Genomic DNA, 21,054 nt, shown 5'->3' with positions numbered 1-21,054 from the left:
GCCCTAACCCTAACCCCACCATAACCCTAATCAAACACTGTGCTCAATTTTGAGGACTGACAGCTCTACTCTGAAATCACAAAAAAGCCCATCATGCTGGCTTTCACTCCTTGCTCAGTATTGCACTGAAAGTTCTACCCAGAACAATAAGGCAAGAAATAGGGAACCCACATGTGAAAGGAAACAGTAGAACTAGGTCTATTCAGAGACCAGAGATGGCATCATCTTATATAGAGAGCTCCCTAAAGAATCAACAAAAAAATGATCACAGCCAGTTCCCTAATTCTGCAAAGTTACAGGACAAAATATCAACACACCAAAATCTCTCATACCTGTATACACTAACAATGAATCATCCAAAAAGGAATTTAAGAAAACAATTCCATTTTAGGGAATATCAACATGGACAAAATACTTAGGAATAGATGAAATCAAGGTATACGTCTTATACACCAAAAATTACAAAATATTGCTGAAAGAAAGTAAGGGAAACCTAAGTAAATCTGAGGACACCCCATGGTGATAAAAAGACATACTATCGATAAGATGGCAACAGTAACAAAGCAATGTAGAAATTCAATATGTTCCCAAGAAATTTCACAAAGACCTTTGGGAAGAAATGCACAAGCTAATCCTAACAGTCATATGGAATTTTAAGGGACCATAAGTTAGCCAAAACCACCTTGAAAAAGAAAATCAAAAGTGAAAGGTCATATTCCAAAGTTCAAATCTTAATACTAAGCAACAGTATATAAAACATTGTGATACTGTTGTAAAGGTATGCATACAACCTGAAACAAATAATAATTATATGTCAATTAATTGGTTTTAAATTTACAAAAAAAAATTTAAATAAATAAAATAACATTTTTTTTAAAAGGATGCATACAGTTCAGTGGGATTTAACTGAGAGCCCAGAAATAAGTCCCTTTAACAAGAGTGGACAACATTACACTGGGGAAACAGAATGGTCTTTTCAACAAAGGGTGCTAGACAATTGACTATCCATGTACAGAGGAATGGAACTGGACCCTTACCTCACATCACATATACACATTAATTCAAAATAAGTTAAAGGCTTAAATGTATGAGGTAAAATTATAAACACTAGAAGAAACAAATGGGGATAAATCTTCATAACCTTGGACTTGGCAATGCTTTTAGATCTGACACCAAAACATAAGAAGGGAAAGAAAAAAAATAGATAAAATAATATCCTTAAAATTAAGTATCTGTCCCGGGTTCCTGGGAGGCTCCATCGGTTAAATGTCCAACTCCTAATTTTGGCTCACATCATGATCTCAAGTTCATGAGATTGAGCCCCACTTCAGGCTCCACATTGAGTGTGGGGCCTGCTGAAGATTCTCTTTCCTTCTCCCTCTGCCCCTATCCACTGGCATACTCTCTCTCACTCACTCTTAAAAAAAGAAATGTAAAAAATTTAAGATATTTGTACATCAGAAGATACTCTCCAGAAAGTGTAAAGACAGCACCCAGAATGGAAGGAAATATTTGTACATTATTGATCTAATAAATGTCTGTCGCCCAGAATGTGTAAAGAGCTTTTACAACTCAACAAAAAGACAACCCCATTTTTAAAACGGACAAAGGACTTGGATAGACCCTTCTCCAGAGAAATCATACAAATGGTGAAAAGCACATGACTAGATGTTAAACATCATTAGTCTTTATGGAAATGAAGTTTTAAACCAGTTAGATGTCCCCTTACACAAGTAGAATCGCTATGATCAAGAAAACAAAAAATAACAAAAGGATGTTGAGAGACTGAAACCCTTAAACCTCACTTGTGAAAAATGGTGCAGTCTACATATAAAATAGTTTGGCATTTACTCAAATAGATCCAAGCAGAATTACCATAGGGTTCAATAATTGTACTCCTAGATATATACCCCCAAAATTGAAAACACTGGCTCAAACAGACAAAAATGTACAGGAATATTCATTGCAGCTGTGTTCACAACAGGCAAAAACCAGAAACGTCCGTCCATGGGGAAATGGATGTCCTTTTGCAAATGACATATGCAAATGTCCATCCATGGGGAAAAGAATAAACATAATGAGGTAGATCCATAAATGGTTATCTTGTTCTGCCCTATGAAGGAATGAAGTAAAATGGTTCCTTTGTGGGGAAAAATATGGTGGGTCCTTAAAATATTAAACACAGAATTCCACTGCAGCCTATATACCCCCAACAATTGAAAGTAGAAGGACCCATATTCAGAGCAGCGTTTCTCAGAACAGTCAAAAAGTGAAGCCACCCAAGTGTCCACTGACAGATGAATGGAAAAACAAAATACAGTTTATACACCATGGAACATGATTCAGCCTTAAAAACGAAGGGAGTTCTGACACAGGCTACAACAAAGGTTGAACATGGAAGTCATTACACTGAGTGAAATCAACCAGTCATGGAAGGACAGATCCTGTATGATCCCACTTGGATGAGGTGTCTGGGACACAAAGCTGGGTGTGGTTGCAGGGGGCTGAGGGGAAAGGACAATGGCGAGTTGGTGTTTTATGCATACAGGCTCCCTCAGGGAGAATGAGAAAATTCTGGAGAATGATGTACAACCGTGGGATCTCAGCTAAGGACAGAGAACTGTGTTCCCGAAATGCTTTAAGGGGTCAATGTTCTTATGTTCAGTCACTGTGAAAAAGTGAATGAACGACTGATGCATGTCACAACGTGGATGGGTGTTGTGTCCACAGAAAACAACCCCAGTGACATAAGCCATATAGAAATACCACTCAGATGGGAAACTTCTGTGCTCCTTAAGTCCATCAAGGTTGCCCAAGTGAGGGAAAGGCCCGGAAGAAATTCCAGAAGACGAAAACTGGATCCGAATGGAGAAGACATTTCAGACCATTGTGCAGGTGGTGACAGCTGAAGTGGGCCTGTGGTCTGGATTCAAATGTGGGAACCATCATGATTTCCTTACTTGGTGTTACGTGGTGGTTCCGCAGGACACTGTCCCTGTTTGGGGTAAAATGCACCAAACTAGCCTGTGTGAAGTGGCAAATGTGGTAAAGAAATGACAGCTGGGGGATGTGAGGGCGATCTGGCTGCAGCATCTGTCACCCCATTGATCGCCAGGGTTGATTTGGCTGATCTGGCTGGCTAGGTGGGTGTCCCCTTCCTCCCTCACCACTCCATGTGCATCCCTCCCGAAGCTGCATGCTCGGTCGAAGAGGACGACCTTCCCAGATAGAGGAGAGGACCGTTCTTTGGTCAAGGATATACGAGTAGCTGTGCTCCCCTGCTAGAACCTCCAAACAAGCTCTCAAGTCCATTTGTAGGAGAACGTAGGGTAGTCAAGCTTCCAAGACTCCAGACACATCCAAATGAGGCGCTGCATGTGGCAGTCTGCCTTTCTAAAAAAAAATAAAGAGAAAAAAAAAATGACAGCTGGAGAGTCTGAGTGTGGAGATAAAGCATATTTGTGCTGCTGTGACAAGTTACTGCAAATTTGAAATCACCGCAGAGTAAATGACTCTTCCAAACATCCACGTTAGCACCACATCACAGAAGCAGAGAGGACATCAGACTTTGGCATGGAGGCCAAGCCTTCCCAGATCCAGTTCACCCACTGTGGAGAGGCCACTCACCCTTCGGAGGCCACATGTTAACAAGAGACTTGTGGGAGGATTAAATCAGGTGCCCCCATGTCCTGGGTGAAGTAGAAGCAGTAGGATTCGGAATTCCAATTCTCCACAACACTCCACCACAACCTGGTTAGAACTGTGAAAAAACATGAAGGGAAGCCTCCATAAAGTAGACTGGGGATACCAGAAGGGGAGGCTGGAAAGGGGGTACCTGGTGTTCAGTGCCCATTACAGACCCCACATTAAATCCCCCATGGGAGAGACTCATCTGTTCCAGGCCCCACAGGGGCAGCTGGAGGGTTCATCTCCTACAAGAAATCTACCATCCCCACAAATCGGCTGGTGAGAATCCTCTATCCCCCTGAACCCCTGCCTTTCTCCAGGGGACTTTCCTTCCAAGCAATCCTCTTAACTTCTTCCTCCTCCACAAAATAATGTTCCTCTCTTTTGTTTCTTGCACTTGCTTGTGATGTGCCCATAGCTTGGTCATCCCAGATTGCCATTCTCTGCTATTCCCAAATAAATCCATTCTGCTGGTCAAATAACTGGCAGTTTGAGTTTAAGGCAAACAGAACTAATAAATTCAAGAAACTTGCAAGGAACAAAATCAATATACACATTTCTATGTGCTCCGAAGGAACCATCAGAAAGGGACTATGGAGAACAATCTCATTTACTACTGCATCCAAAAGAACAAGATACCTAGAAGTCCCCTGAACCAAGGGGGTGACAGACCTGTCCTCTGACAGCTGTGGGACACTGATGACAGGCAGGGAGGGAGACATACAGAGACAGGAAGATACGCTATGCTCAAAGAAGAACGGACACTGGGAAAATACCTCCTCTCCCCAAAGCTGTCTACACAGTCTGTGCTGTCGCTCCCGAACTTCCAGACTCTGGACGAACCCTGACATGGGTGTGGACATGGGAAGGACCCTGCAGGGCTGAGGCAGGGGGAGCATGAGCTCCGAGGCGGGTGGCCGCTCCCTGACTGCAGACTCTCAGGAGCCCCATGAACCGAATCCGCATGCACACAAACACAGATGCAGGACCCAGGGTGCACATCCGAGCTCAGGAAGGGGGAACCCCACAGCCCCACAAACAGCACTGCAGAGGCCACCTCACCACACACAAAACCACAGAAGCTCCAGTGTCTACACAGCATGCCCTTCTTCCATGGGGTACTGAGACCACGCATGCCCTCGCCAGTCTCCGCTCAGGCGTCTTCTCCTCCCCTCCTCCAGCAGCGGGTCCTGAGGGGGCAAGACTGCTGTCAGTGTGGACACAGCCCCAACTCCTCCACAGTGGGTCCTGTTAGTGTGGATGTAGAACCACATCCTCCCCAGCTTGTCCTGTCAGCGTGGGACTGGCCACATGTGCTCCAGAAGTCTCCAGAGCAGCTCCCAAGTAGGCCTGACTCCTGTCCCAGCTGTGGCTGCACAGGCCAGGCTCAGGGTGGGAGCTGGCATCCTGCACCCTCTGCAGGCGGTGGAGGGCAGTGCAGGACTAGGGGAGCTCACTCTTCAATGGAAGCACCTGCTCCCTCCTGGGGTCCAGCTGGAACCACTTCATTCTGGAAATTCAAGCTGCATGGAGCCCAACATTCCCCAACTTCTCCAAAAATAGCTAAGAAACAATGAATTGGAAACAATATGGAATGACAACAGTCCCTGACCCAAATGAATATGGCAATGTGGCAATGAACATGACCCTGGCCCTGACACAGACCCACACTCTGATCTGAACTTACTCTCAGTCCTGGCCCTGACCCCAATCCAAGACCTTAACCCTAACCGCAGTCCAAACAGTGTTCACAAGAATCAAAAAGTAGAAACTGCAAATATCCATCAGTGGTGAATGCATAAACAAAGTGTGGGGAAGGGTTTCAACTGGGTTCAGGTTCAGGTTTCAGCCAGAGTTCTAGATCAGGCTTTGGGGATAGCGTCAGGGTGAGGATTTAGAATGAGGGACAAGGGAACAGTTAGAGTTTAGGGCTTTAGGTTTATGATTTAGGGTTTAAGGCTCAGGGCTTCTGGGGTAAAGCCCAAGGTCAAATTTGGGGTTTGGGTTCATGCTGGGATTTGGGTTCAGCGTTCAGGGCTCAGAGTTCTGGTTTAGGGTTTGGGTTCATGATTCAGGGCTTGGGTCCAGGGCTCAGGTTCAGAGTTTAGGCTTTGGGTTCAATTTCAGGTTTTGGATTCAGGGTTCCAGTTTGGGCTTTAAGGCCAGGTTATGTTTCACCATTAAAGTTAGGGGTTAGGTTAGGTTTAGAGATGACACATTTTCTTCAGTTGTCATCATGGACACAAAATTCCTATCTGAACTTTCTAAATCTGAAATGCATTTCATCTGGGTGTCAGGAGCTCATTTAGAATTTAAGATCTCAGTAACTCCCTACCAACAGCATTCTGATCCCAGGGTCTCCCAGTCACTGAGAATTTGCCTTTGTCTTGGCTCAAACATACTCTTGGCAGAGAAGGGTGAGAGGCTGCCAAAGTTGGGATGATTTCACAATGGTAGAGGTGAGAACTGAAATATTGTGGAACTGTTCATGGAAAATGAAATAGGTGACACATAATTGGTCAACTCCTGATTCTTCCACAAAGACCAAGTCTCCAGTAGAATCTGATAATGTTCCCTAGGAAGGCCTATGGTACTCATTACCAATACTTAAAGAAGGCCCCCTCCCCTGCTTTAAACTAAGAATCACAGCAGGAAACATCCTACTTTGTGTCAAAAATAAAATTTTATTATTTGGCTCTTCCAGTGTACAATTTCTGGAAGCACTGACAACATTTTCCTTTCTTGAATCCTCATCAACACACGAGTAAAATGCAGGCAATGTTGTAATGCACTGCCATTGGAATACCAAGTACAAGGAGGACTATCAGAAGCAATAAAAAGATATTGAATATGAAACTCAGAAAAAGAACCCTTGATGGGCACTTAATGAGGATCCCTAACCATAAGATCTAATGTCTCATCCTATGGAATTCACCCATATAAATCATCAATAACAATAGCCTGCTGACCACTGTAATCACCTCACCATTGGCCTCTAGGCTTGTAATACACACTCCAACCACTAGAGACACACTTCTCAGCAGCAGAACGGGACTTGCCCACTTCTGGTGGACCAACTCTTACCGTGAAGCCGAAAAATCCCACCCCTTGGAAATCCCAGCCCTCAGGACACAGTCACAGAAACCACACCCAGAACTCAATAAAGGATAGACATCTCATGAAGTGGATGCTACAGATCACCACCACTCCCATGAAGTAGCTCTACAGTGAACTGACTCCAGGTCTGTCCCCTGCCCGGGATCACACAGGGCACCACATTCTTCCAAGACTCCATCCTCAGAACAAAACCGTGTCCTCATCAGTCCTATGTGTAGGCTCACAGTGAACCCTGTGAAAGCCAGACACCTTCTTGAGAACACTCAGCATCTCATGCCTATCCTAGCAGATGGAGGGTGCTGCTCTCCCCGACTTCCATACAAACTAGAGAATGCTTGGAACAAGTCTTGCCATACTCCATGCAAAAGGCATATTCTCCATCTACAAAATCCTTCTTGAACCTAGATAAGCTTGAGCTACAGCTTGGCCAGAGCTATTGTCCCCAACCCTCTACACACACACACACACACACACACACACACACACACACCCTTCCCTGTGGACTCCAGATGAGTTTCCATCCATCTTGTTCATTCTCAGCCATTGTCTCTGCAGAGTAGTACAGCAGTACTGAGGTGCTGGGACTGAGGTACTAGGTGCTAAGACAGCATTTCAACCACTTACTATCATAAATTAATATTCATTTTATTAACAGATGTATCACAGAAGATCTTGCCACCATGGCCATTAGAAAAGTCATTACAACAGAGATCCTAACAACCTCTACCAATCTCTACATCTCCACTTCCTGGCTCCAGGAATTAGTTCATAAATGAGCATGTGACCCAGTCCCAGCCAATAAGGATGGAGAAACTTTAAGTCTCAGCCTATAGACCTAATAATCATGGGGTGGACCACCCAGGCCAGTGGCTTATCCATCGCGACTGCACAAGTGGCCTAGGCCAGGCTAGTGCCAGTGTCACAAAGGTCACAGGAAGCCAGGTGCTCCATACCATTGCTGAGGGCTGAATCAGACTCGTCCTGAAGCCCACACATGCTAGATCCTCTGCTAACTCAGGAGAACCAAATGTGCTCGTGGTCTTGGCCTGAATAAGACAAGCATCTCTGTGGTATACAATCTGCAAGATAGACCTGCCAGACTATCTTGGACAGGGGACAGACTCAGCCAAACAATACCTACATGGAATTCAACCACAGACAAACGTGTTGTGGGAAGCTCGAGGCTGACAAAGAAATGGGGGATGGGAGAGAATTCCTGAGGCCTTCATTGTTGGCCAATCTCACTATCATATTTTTTTCCTCTCAAGTGCAGGGGCCGGGGTCAGGCAGGATAGATCCCAGTGTCTTTCTACTCTGCCATTGGAAAAGAAGAGCCCTCTCCCCCATCATCCATCGTGTTGTAGATCTGGGGTGTGGCAAACTACCACCATGGGCCAAATGGAGCTCCTCCCATATTCTCTCAATCAAGTGGTCTGGAACATTAGCTATGGATGGTCTGTGGCTGCTTTCAAGCCACAGTGCAAGGATGGAGTCATTACTGGAGACACCACATGGACTGCAACACCTAACAGAAAATCTTTACAGAAGACTTTCCAGAAAAGTCTATGCTGATCCCTGGTCTCAAAGATCCTAGGATCATGTCCCTTCTTTCAGTAGAATGTAGCACCCTCTGGGTCAAATCTAATTTCTTCACCCCCAGAGGCAAGGACTTCCATCCTTTTAGCCAGAACTCCATCTCCATCCTCCTCTCTTGACACCTTGAATGGCATGGCTACAGGTCTGCCACACCAAGGGAACTCACTGTCATTTCCATGGTAGTGATGCTCAGAAACAGAGGTGTAAGTGTGAACTTGTGAGGATGAGCGTGTGTTTCCTCTTTGGTAGCCACAGTGTGTAGGGAAAGTACAATACAGTAGCGTGCTTTCTGTCCCACAGGAATGGCCACACACTGTGGTTGCATAGTGATCTCAGAAGAAAGCCATCTTCTTAGAACAAACTTCATCTGGGAGGACTCCCAAGTCCCTTGTCCTAGACACTAGTTTCCACCAAGGCTTGGGAACAGGGAGGGACAGAGACTCCCCCTGCCCATCAGGGTTTTGAGGGACGCCTGCTGTTCCAGAACCAAAGATCCCAAAACCATTCCTCCACCTGTCATCCAGCCAGGCATCTGTGAGAGAGATCTACTCCAAGCAGAAAGGGCAGACTGAGAGACAACAAATGTCAGCTTTGTGTGACAAGTGCCACCACAGGGGTCACTCAGGAGGACTGGGGGTGTGCTAGGGGGACCAGTAATCCTCCAGGATCACTTCCAAATGCTGAAAAATTTTCTTCTAGTCAGTCCATGGAGCCCACTTCAGCATGGGCAATGGGCCTACCATGCCCCTAGGCCCTAACCCTATGCCTGGGTTTGGTTCTCAGGCTTCTGTCCCCAGAGGCCTGGCCCCCAAGTCCTCCTGATAGGGGACCCCTAAGCCACACCCCAGGAGTTTGCCTGCCACCCAGGACAAAACCGTGTCCTTTGGACCAGCAGAGAACCCTCAGAGTGGGAGAAACCTGCATGTACCCCAGAGGCCACCCCCATACTTAGCAGCCCCCTGGGCCATAATCCCATATTTGACACCTCATTTGAACCACACTCTCCAATCAGCCCCCCAGCGACCCTGCTTCAGCCCTGGCACATAGGGCCTGCCATGCACTGAGCCCCAAACCCTGACTCTACTTTGGGTTGCCAGTCTTCTGTCCCCATATGCTTGACCGCCCCAATCCCTCCAGATCGGGGAACCCTGAGCCATATTCCAGGACTCCTCCTGCTACTCAGGAAGAGACTGTGCCATTGGGACCTGCGCTAAAACCCCAGACTGGGAGAAACCTGCATGCCCCCATCAGGCCATCCCCACCTTCTGTGCCACCCTGCGCTACAAACCCAGATCCCGAGGCTCAGCCTCTCCCCCTCCCTTAGCTCTGCCTCCAGGGAGCTCACCGTCCTGGCGGCTGACAGGGAAGCCACCTGGACAGGGCCATGGTCCTACATGTCCCCAAGATGTACCTAGCAAGAAAGCGCTCCCAACAATGGGTGGGCACGTGGCTGGTATAGCCTCACAATGACAGTCAATTCTCACTAGTATTCTGCCCAAATGAATGCCGCATTGGTCAGAAAGCTCATGAGAATTGGTCGGATACCCAGGCAAACTAGCCTACGGCAGTGGGGTCTTTCACGGGGGACCGCATCGGCCCTTCCCGGGGTCCCGTGTGGTCGCGGGCCAAAGCTTGCGAGAAAGCCCTCTAAACACCAGGTGCAACTGAGGTGCAGATGGCCTCTGAATGAAGGCCAAGCGTGTCCTCTACTCTGCCCTCTGGGGAGTCTGCCTAATAGCTGGCAGTTGGGGCCTGCCATGACCCTAGGTTTTAATCCTAACCCTGGGTTGGGTTCGCAGGCTTTCATCCAAGAGGCCTGGCCCCCAAGCAATCCACATTGTGGACCCCTGAGCCACACCCCAGGAGTCTGCCTACCACCCAGGAGGAAACTGTGGCCCATGGAGATGCACAGAACCATCAGAGAAGGAGAAACCTGCATGCACCCGAGTTCACCCCCAACTTCGAGGGTCCCCCTAGTGACAAACCCAAAGCCTGACACCCCATCTGAACAGTCCCTCCACTCAGACCCCTGATGATCCTGCCTCAGCGCTGGCAGATTGGGCCTGCCATGCTCCCAGCCATGAACCCTAACACTAGTTTGGGTTGTCAGGCTTCCATCTCCAGTGGCCTGGCTCCCCTAACCCTCCAGATTGGGGAACCCTGATCCAACACAGGGACTCCACCTGCCAGTGAGGAGGAATCCGTGCCATTGGGAACTGCACAAAACCCTCAGAGCTGGAGAAACCTGCATGCCCCCCTCAGTCCATCCCCACATTCGGCAACCCCCCCAACCCTAGCCAGAAACCTGAAGCCTGACACTCAGCCTCACCCACTCCATCAACTTTAGCCCCGGGGAACACGCCTCCACGGTTGTCCTCAGGGCAACCACATGGGAACATCCCACAGTCCCGAATGGCCCCTACACACACCTAGTGATAAATGGCTCCCAATACTGGGCAGGCATATGGCCCAAATCACCGCACAATGCTGGCGAATTCTCCCAAGCTTTCTGCCCGAAAAAATGTCAATTTGGGCAGAAAGTTGGTGAGAATTCGCTGGGAAACCCCAGTGAACTCGCTTCTCACAGCGAAGGCCTTCAGGGGAGCCTCCTGAGCCCGGCCAGAGGTCCAGGGTGGTCGCGGCCTGAAGACTGTGATAAAGCCCTCTAAAGCCTGGGCACATGGGTGGCCTGGATTGCCTCTGAACTCTGGCCAAACACGCACTCTACTCAGCCGCCCCCGGGGGAGCCCAACTCCGGGCCTTTTGATGGGGCCTGCCACACCCCTAGGTCCTAACCCTAACCCTGGGTTGTGTTCTCAGGCTTCCGTCCCCAGAGGCCTGGCCACCCTGAGCCTTCCAGATTGGGTACCCCGAGCCACACCCCAGAGCTCCACCTGCAACACAGCAGGAAACCATGCCATTGGGAGCTGCCCAAAACCTGCTGTTTGTGGCCAGGGAGCCACCAATGGTGGAATGCCCCCTCAGGCCACCCCAAACTTCAGGGCCCCCAGACCAGAAACCCAGAACCAGATGCTCAGTCTTACCCTCTCCCTCAACTCTGCTCCCAGGGAACTCGCCTCCACAGGGGCCCTCAGGGAACATCATGGGACTGGCTCACAGTCCTGCAAAGACCCAACATGCACATAGTGAGAAAGCGCTCCCAGCATGGGGCGGTGTGCGGCCTGAACTGCTGCCCAACGCCGGCCAATTCTCACAAGCTTTGTGCCCAAATCGATATCAATTTGGTGAGAAATCTCGTGAGAATTGGCCAGAAATGGCCAGCAACCTCACTTCCAGTGGCAGGTCCTTTGGGCTCTGGGGGAGCCACCTGGTACCTGCTCAGGGTCCTGCATGGTAGTGGCCGGAAGCCTGCAAGAGAGCTCTCTAAACACCAGTGCACATGTGGCCCGGATTGCTCCGAACTCCAGCCAAACCCACCCTCTATCAGCCCCCCAGGGAGGTAGACTCAGCACCATCAGGTGGGGCCTGCCACTCCCCTAGGCCCTAACTATAATCCTGGGGTGGGTTCTCAGGCTCCCCTCCCAGAGGCCTGGTCCCTAAGCCCTCCAGATTGGTGACCCCTGAGCCACACCCCAGGAGTCCACCTGCCACCCAGAAGGAATCCGTGCCCTATGGAGCTGCGCAAAACCCTCAGAGCAGGAGAAACATGAATGCCCCCTTGATGCCACTGCCACCATTGGTGGCTCCCTGGCCACAAACAGCTAGCCTCTCAGCCTCACCCCCTCCCTCAACTCTGCCCCCCGGGGAGCTCGCCACTGTGGGGGTACTCCGGGGAGCTATGTGGGCCAGACACGCAGTCCCAGCATGCACCTAGCGAGAAAGCGCTCCCAGGACAGGGTGAGTGTGCAGCCCAAATCACTGCCCAATGCGGGCTGATTCTAAAGAGTTTTCTGCCCAAATTGACAAGGATTTGGGCAGAAAGCTTGTGAGAATCGGCCAAAAACCACCGTTGAACTTGATTCCAGCTGTCCGGGACTTCAGGGGAGCCTCCAGGCCTGGCTTGTGGTCTTGAGTGGTCACAGCACCGAACCCTGCAAGAAGGTGCTCTAAAAGCCATGCGCACATGTGGCCAAACGCTCTGTATACTCAGCCCCCTGGCGTGCCCGTCTCAGTGCCCGCAGATGGGGCCTCACATGCCCCTAGGACCTAACCAGAACCCTAGGTTGGGTATTCAGACTTCCATCCCCAGAAGCCTGTCCCCCAAGCTCTCCAGATTGGGGACCCTGGACCCACACCCCAGGAGTCTGCCTGCCACCCAGATGGAAACTGCCATTTGGAGCTGCTCAGAATTCTCCCACCAGGAGAAACCTGCATGCCTCCCTATGGCCACCCCAACTTTAGGCAGCCCCCATGGTCACCAACCTGTTGTGCCCCATGATGCCTGTCCTCAACTCTGCCCCCCAGGGATCCCACCTCAGTGCCAGCATATTGGGCCTGCCATGCCCCTAGTTCTAAGTTGGGTTTTCAGGCTTCTGTCCCAAGAGGCCTGGCCCCCAAGCCCTCCAGGTTGGGGACCTCTGAGCCACAAACTAGAACTCCACCTGCCACGCAGGAGGATACCGTGCTATTTTGAGCTGCACAAAACCCTCAGAGCAGAAGAAACCAGCATGACCCCCAGAGGCCACCCCCACCTTCGGCACCCCACCGGGCCACCAACATGGAGCCTGAGGCTCGGCCTGCGCCCCTACCTCAACTCTGGCCCTGGAAATCTCCCCTCAGCTGTGGCCCTCAGGGGAGTCAAGTAGGTCTGGTCTGAGTTTCCAGATGGTCACAACACACACGTAGCGAGAAAGCACTCTAAACAGCAGGCACGGGCATGGCCCGAACCACCTCGCAACGCTGGCCAATTCTCATGAGCATTCTGCCCTTTGGGCAGAATGCTCATGAGAATTGGCCAGAAACCCAAGGCCAACTTGCTTCCAGCTTCGTGGGCCTTCAGGGAAGCCGCCTGGGCCTGACCGGAGGTCCCTAGTGGTTTCAGCCCGAACCCTGTGAGAAAGCGCTCTAAAAGCCAGGTGCACCGGTGGCCAAACCCTTCCTCTACTCAGCCCCCTGGTCTCAGTGCTGGCATGTTGAGCCTTCCATGCCCCTAGGCCCTAACCCAAACCCTAGGTTAGGTTTTCAGGTTTCCATCCCAGGGACCTGTCACCCAAGCCCTCCAGACTGAGGACACTGAATCCACACCCAAGGAGTCTGCCTGACACCCACATGCAAACTGCGCCCTTTGGAGCTGTGCAGAACCCTCAGACCTGGAGAAACCTGCAGGCCCGCTCAGGCTACCCCCATCTTCGGCGCCCCCTACTGGCCAAAAACTAAACCTAACACTCAGTCTCACCTCCTCGCTCAAATCTGTCCCCCCCACCCCCAGCTCCCCTCCGCTGGGGCCCTCAGGGAACCGGGTGGGCCCAGCTAGCACTCCCTCAGGAACCCAACATGCACCTAGCAAGAAAGCACTGCCAGCACGGCGCCAGAGCGCGGTCTGAGTTGCAGCTGAGTGCAGGCCAATTCTCATGAGCTTTCTGCCCAACTTGATGTCAATTTGGGCAGAAAGCTGGTGAGAATTAGCCGGGAACCCCTGCCAAACTCGCTTCTGGTGGCGGGGGCCTATGGGAGAGCCGCCTGGGCCTGGCCTGGGGTCCAGAGTGCTGCTGCCCGAAGCCTGAGACAAAGCGCTCTAAATGCTGATTGCAGCCAGGGCCAGGATGGCCTCCCAATGGCCAACCCCCCCACCCTCTGCTCTACTCTGCCCCCAGCAAGCACGTTCCAGCAACAGCAGGTGGGGCCTGCAATGCCCCTAGGCCCAAACCCAAACCTTTGGTTGGGTTCTCAGGCTTCTGTCCCCAGAGGCCTGGCCAACCCAAACCCTCCAGATAAGGGACCCCTGATCTGTATCCCAGGACTCCACCTGCCACCCAGGAGGAAACTGTCACTGGGAGCTGTGGGAAACACTCAGAGCGGGAGAAACCTGCGTGCTGACCTCAGGCCATCCACACCTTCAGCGCTATTAGGTCAGCGGCCCCGGGAATGCAAGAGGAACAATAAAAATAGCCGCCAGCCGTCATCTTCTAGGCCGCCTTCTTCCTTAACCCATGACTCTCCCGCGAAGGACCTATGCTGAGGGCACATCACCATAAATAACCCGATACCTATGCAGAAAATAGGAACATCAGGACTTCCCCTCCCCTCCAATCACCAAATACCTTACCTTATATGGCTGTGAACCTATGCCCTGTCTTAACCCAGATAAAAGACCCACTCGACCCCTCCTGCGCATGACTTCCCCTACTCCCCTCTCCAGAGTCTCAGAACCTCGCCAAAGGCGCCTTTAATAAATCTTGCCTTGTGCCTATCTTGCCTGGTGTCGTGTTTATCTCACCTGTAAAACCTTACAGGCGCCCCATTTGGGCCAAAAACCCGGAGACTGACACTCAGTCTCACCTTACTCCCTCAAATCTGACCCCAGGGAGCTTGCCCCTGAGGGCCGACAGGGAGCCGCATGGGCTTGCTTGCAGTCCGGCCAGGCCCCAACAAGCACCTAGTGAGAAAGCGCTCCCAGGATGGCACCGGCATTCCGCCCAAATCGCTGCGCAGCGCCAGTCAATTCTCACGAGCTTTTTGCCCAAATCGAAAGCCCTCCCTTCCCGCGGCGTGACCTTCGGGGGGAGCTGCCTGGGTCCCGCCCGGGTTCCCGCGTAGTGTCGCATGAAGCCCGCGAGAACCCTCTAACGCTGGGTGTGAAGGCAGCCCAGGTCACCTCTGAATGCAGGGAAAACCTGCCCTCTACTCAGCCACCAGGAAGCCCGCCTCTGCACTGGCAGGTGGGGCCTGCCAGGAAGCCCCCAGGGAGCTCACCACTGCAGGGGGCCTTCGGGAGTCACGTGGGCTCAGCTCGGGGTCTCATAGGGCTACAACACGCACTTAGCAAGAGAGCGCTCTCAGCAAGGGTCTGGCACAAGGCCAGAATTGCCGCCCAACGCAGGCCAGATCAATGTCGATTTGAGCAGAAAGCTCCTGAGAATTGGCCAGAAAGCCTCGGAAAACTCGCTTCCGGCAGCGGAGCCTTCGGGGCAGCCGCCTGGACCCTGCCCAGGTTCCGTGTGGTGTTGCCGGAAGCCTACCGGAAAGCGCTAAAAGGCGGGTCCACACATGGCCCTGGTGGCCTCGGAATGCAGGCCAAACATGCCCTCTCCTCAGCCCCTCAGAGAGCCACCTTAGCACTGGCGGGTGGGGCATGTCATGCCCCTAGGCCCGAGCCCTAACCCTGGGTTGGGTTCTCAGGCTTCCGTGCCCAGAGGTCTGGCCCCCAAGCCCTCCCGACTGGGCACCCCTGAGCCATACCACAGGACTCAGCCTGCCACCCAGGAAGAAACCGTGTCACTGGGAGCTTCTCCCTAAGAGCGGGAGAAACCTGCACGCCCACCTCAGGCCACCCTCACCTTGGGCACCCCCTCCTGCCAAAAAAAGCCGGAGCCTAAGGCTCAGGCTCACACCCTAATTCAACTCTGCTTCCGGGGAGCTCACCGCTGCGGGGGGCCTCCGCAAGCCAGGTGGGTCCGGCTCCCAGTCTCGCAGTCTCACACAGCGGCAAAACACACACCTTGCCAGAAAGCGCTCTCAGCACCGGCCCGCTGCAGCCGGAATTGCCGCCCAACCCTGGCCAATTCTCACGAGCTTTCTGCCCAAATCCATGTGGATTTGGTGTATTTAAAGAAACTTTTATTCTTACTCTTGGAACTCCCTAGCAAAGAGCTCACCAAGCTATACTTTTGTCCGCTGAATGGATTGTCCTTGAGCTGCCACATAGCTTACTTTCTTGTCCTCTTCACTTAAGTGTTCTTTGTTTTCAAATTGGCCTCCATTCTCAAAATAGCAACTTCTATTTTGCTATTTAGGGTTTTTGAGGGATTTTGGTTCAAGGACCTGGTTGTGTTTTTTTGTTTTTTTCCATCTGGGGATGAAATTTTCCTAGATATAAAGTATGTTTTATTTTTATTATATTTTTTTAAAAATTTATTTATTTACTTGGAAGGGGAGGGGCAGGGAGAGAGGGACAGAGAATCCCAAGCAGACTCCACCATGAGTGCAGAGCCTAATGTGGGGCCTAGTTCTGCAACCCTGAGGTCACAACCCGAGCGGAAACCAAGAGTTGGATGCTTAACCGACTGGACCACCCAGGTGCCCCTAAAGTATGTTTTAAAATAGTCTTCCTGTCACTTTTAGGATCTTACATATGTCTTTGGGATTTTTTTCTCCATAAGACTCAGTCCTTCCAGTTTCTAGAAACTGTGCCCCCCCCCCAACCCCATCCTTACTGGCCTAGGAGTGGCAACAGCTCAGACATTACCAGCCTGAGGAAATGCACAATGCCATGTATCCCCCACCTTTGTAGACAGTCTCCTTATTTAATTCTCCCTAAATTAACCTAATTTGAAGTGTGCCATCTGTTTCCTCTAGGACCCTGACTGGTACAATAACACATAGGGAATTTCTCACTTTGTTAGAAAGAGGGGAGGGAAGCTAACATTAATAAACGATTTCTTCCAGGTACTCTTTGAAAGACCCTGATGTGTTTCATTCGATTCTCCCAATAACTGTATGCGTTAGTGGATTAGTATTTCAGGAAGGAGGAGTTGAGTTTCAGAGAGATTAGGTAACTGAAGGTCACTGGGCAATTAAGTGGCATATCTAGAATTTACATATGTGAGCGTCTGACTTGCTGCTCTATACATTTCCTCATCTACCTTCCTGGAAGGAACTTCATTCAATTTTCCTAACTGATAACAACTTTAAAGGGAAACAGTCCTTTAAAGATTCCCAGTTGTTGACAGTGTAGGGGCCTACTTAGCCAGAGGGACTTCATCTCGGTTAAACAGCCATTTTGTTGTTTATGCAGTGAAACTTAAACTAACCCTGCCCACCCCCCCCAAGGAACTAACTTAAAAGCAAGTCTGGGAAACCAGTAAAATATGGTCGACCAGTCCCTGATAACAGAGCCCAGAATGCAAAGACGAGTCAGGCCAGGTGGAGACAATCTCATTGGCCAAGCTCAACCACATGGCCTTCGCTAGTCTGTGAGACTGGGGGTCGTCGCTCTCTCCGTTAAGAGATGGCCCCGGACGGTGGGTTTGATTCTCCGTGCTGGCGCAAAATAAAGCTTGGCTTGACCTTAGCTTTGTATCAGTCTCGCTCCTTTGATCACAGACCCCATCAGACAGGACAAAGTCTAAATTTTTTAGCTTGCTACTACTGGTTTACCACTCATTTATTCATTCATTCCACTAACGTTTATTGAGCATCTGCTCCGTGTCAGGATCTGTTTAAATTCTGGAGATACGACAGAGATTAAAAGAGACAAAACTGGGGTGTCTGGGTGGCTCATTGGGTTAAGCATCTGCCTTCTGCTCAAGTCATGATCCCAGGGGCCGGGGGTCGAGCCCCACATCAGGTTCTGTGCTCAGTGGGGAGTCGGCTTCTCCCTCTTCCCTCTACCCCTCTCCCCGTGTGTGTGCTCCTTCTGCCAAATAAATAAATAAAATCTTTTAAAAATTAAATAGATAAATATAAAAATAAATAAATAATATACTAAATAATAATAATAAATAAATATAAATAAATAGAAGAGACAAAACTCCCCGATCTCATGCAGTCGATATTCTAAAAGGGAGACAAACTATAAGCAGACCAATAAAATATATAGTTTATCAGACAGAGGTAAATATTGTGGAGAAAAATAAAGTAAGGGAAGGAGCGAGGAATACGGGGGGGATTTAGACTTTTAAGTAGAGGAGGGAAGGCCTTCCTGAGAGGGTGACTTCAGAGCAAAACCTTGACGGAAGTACGGGAGGTAGCGTGGTTACCTGCAGGCACGTGGAAAGCAAAGACTCTGAGGCACAAGCCAATGGCAAGTTTGAAGAAGAGCAAGGAGGCAGTGTGGCTGAGGCTGAGTAAGGGCAAAGTAGTAAAAAATACGGTCAGAGCGGTCGGTGGGGGCAGGTTAGGCGGGGCCCTGAGGACTGAGGCAGACCCATTGGAGAGCTCCAAGCAGAGCCCCCCACCCGGCCCCAAAGCTGCTGGGTTGAGAAAAAAAACGCAGGAGAGGGGGCAGGGATGGAGATCCATTTGGATTGGACCCTCAGAACTTCTTCTCTTGATGTTCACAAATCAACAGTGGCATTTCCGTGCTGCTCCGCACCCCTCCTGTGCTCTTTGTCACCTCCAACTTCGCTCATGCCCCCCCCCTCGCCAACTCACCTAAATCGTATCCTTTCCTCCAACCGCAAAGCAAACGTCTTGCTTCTTTGAGAGGACTAAGGAAGGGCTTTGCAAAGTCAGAGGAAGAGGTTATTAGCCCTGAAAAGAATGCCCCAGTTCGCTGTTGGTTATTAACGTGGGAAAAGACATCCAGAGGAAAACTTCCCAAGGCGTCCAGAAGGTGCGGAGCTTACAAAATAGACCGAGATATTGTCCTGCTCATATAATTCATAAAGCAGTACAAGGAGCTTGTTTGTGGCATTCATTGAATTAATCTTTTTTTTTTTTTAAGATTTTTGTCAGAGAGAGAGAGAGAGAGTGTGTGTGTGTGTGCGTGTGTGTGTGCACGTGCACACACACACACAGGGGGAGGGGCAGAGGGAGAAGCAGGCACCCCGCTGAGCACAGAACCTGGGCTCAGTCCCCCCGGACCTTGGGATCATGACCTGAGCGGAAGGCAGACACTTAACTGACTTAGCCGCTCAGATTTCCCTCACTGAATTAATCTTAATATTGAATTTCTTTCTTTGGGTTATTCTATTGCTGTTTTTTTAAACCTCTTGTGATCTTTTCTCAAACAGGATCTTCAACAGGAAGTCAGGGAGGCACTGGCTCATTTTGTGTTGCTTTTCTTCGGAGGAGTCCATGTGTTGCTATGCTTTCTCTGGAACAAACACTCGATGTAAGAAGAATGTACCTGCCAACTTCTGCTTTCCTCTGAGAAACCGAGAATCCTCCTGGAACAGAAGGAAGAAGACCCTTCCTCTCCCTTTCTTTTTACCCGTCACAGTTGGTTCACGCCTGGTTTGTTGGAGAATGGCCGACTCACTGGGTGTCTGTGCAGAGAGACCCGCTATGAGATGTTTGTGATGCCTCCCGGGAAAGCCCAAGGAGGCCGTGCCACTTAGAAAACACCAGTGCCGTGGATGGCCCCAGGGCTCCTTGTAAGGAAATCTTAAGCATTTTCTTCTGTGAGTGAAACTGAATCTCATCCTCAAAGCAGAGGACACAGAAATGGGTGCTTTCTCCTGGCCCTTCCCAGGGTACCGGGCCCTCCTGCCACCTGTTGGCCCTACCCTTGTTGCCTGTGTCCACATCTGCAGGACCCTGTTCTTTTACTTCTCTGTCTACCTCATCAACCCTCCCCCTTTTTGAAGTATTATAAGTATTAAGAAAGTTATAAACTAGAAGTTCTATATATACATTGTGAGTTCTTTGTAGGAAGAGTGTTATTTAAAAATTAATAATTTTAAAAATGAAACAAATATTGTTATTTTTTGAGCATGAAACACCTGTGTGTATTTCTTTTTTTTTTTTTTTAATTTTATTTATTTATTTATTTATTTGAGAGAGAGAAAGAGAGAGAGAGCAGGGGAAGGGGCACAGGGAGCAGAGGGGGACGGAAGACTGACAAGCAGACTCTTTTCTGAGTGCAGAGTAGACAAGGGGTTCAATCTCACGACCCTGAGATCATGGCCTGAGCCAAAATCAAGAGCCAGTCGCCTAACCAGATGTGCCACCCAGTTGCCCCAACACCTGTCATAGTTCTTTGTGAAGGAGGGATTCCACTTATTCCTGCTCACATGGGTTCAAAAGTTTGTAGACTTTGATCATATGAGCATCACCTCTGTCCTTCCAAAGGGAAATGTCCTCATTTTTTCAGTTTGTCTCAGGCAGTGCCTATACAGTTCCATCATTATCTAAGTTTTGGCTTGTTGGCATGGAACGGATGCTAAAAATATCTTATTTTACTCTTTTGATGGGCATTAATCAAAACAACATTAAAAAGTTTCCAATGAAAACTCCTGCTCTTATTTTCTATCCTGAATCCCCTTTATGTCTAGAAGCTTGCTACATATCCCTTCAGACCTTTTTATATATATATTAAATAAATACATATATATGTATATACATATATATATACACACACATTTACACACAAAAGGTAGCATGTGGTACACATTGTTCTGTCTGTACCATGATTTTTTTGCTTTGCATAGTGATCAGGCACTATTCTAGTTGTCTTACAAATGTTAACTCATTTACTCCTCATAGCAACCTTATGGGACAGGTATTATTATTAGCTCGGATTTACTGGGGTTTTTTTAAAGATTTTATTTATTTATTTGACACACAGGAAGAGAGAGAGAGAGAGCACAAGCAGGGGGAGCAGCAGGCAGAGAGAGCGAGAGATGCTGACTCCCCACTGAGCAGGGAACCCAATGCAGGACTTGATCCCAGGATCCTGGGATCATGACCTCAGCCAAAGGCAGACACTTAACTGCTTGAGCCACCCAGGTGCCCCACTCTCTTTTACTATTAAGGAAACAGACACAGTTAGTGGAGAGAGGCTATAGAGAGGTTAGCTAATTTATCTAAGGG

Source organism: Lontra canadensis, unplaced genomic scaffold (assembly GCF_010015895.1).
Source record: "Lontra canadensis isolate GAN:19392208 unplaced genomic scaffold, GSC_riverotter_1.0 scaffold27, whole genome shotgun sequence".
NCBI lineage: Eukaryota > Metazoa > Chordata > Mammalia > Carnivora > Mustelidae > Lontra > Lontra canadensis.
Note: the sequence above shows the minus strand (reverse complement) of the source record.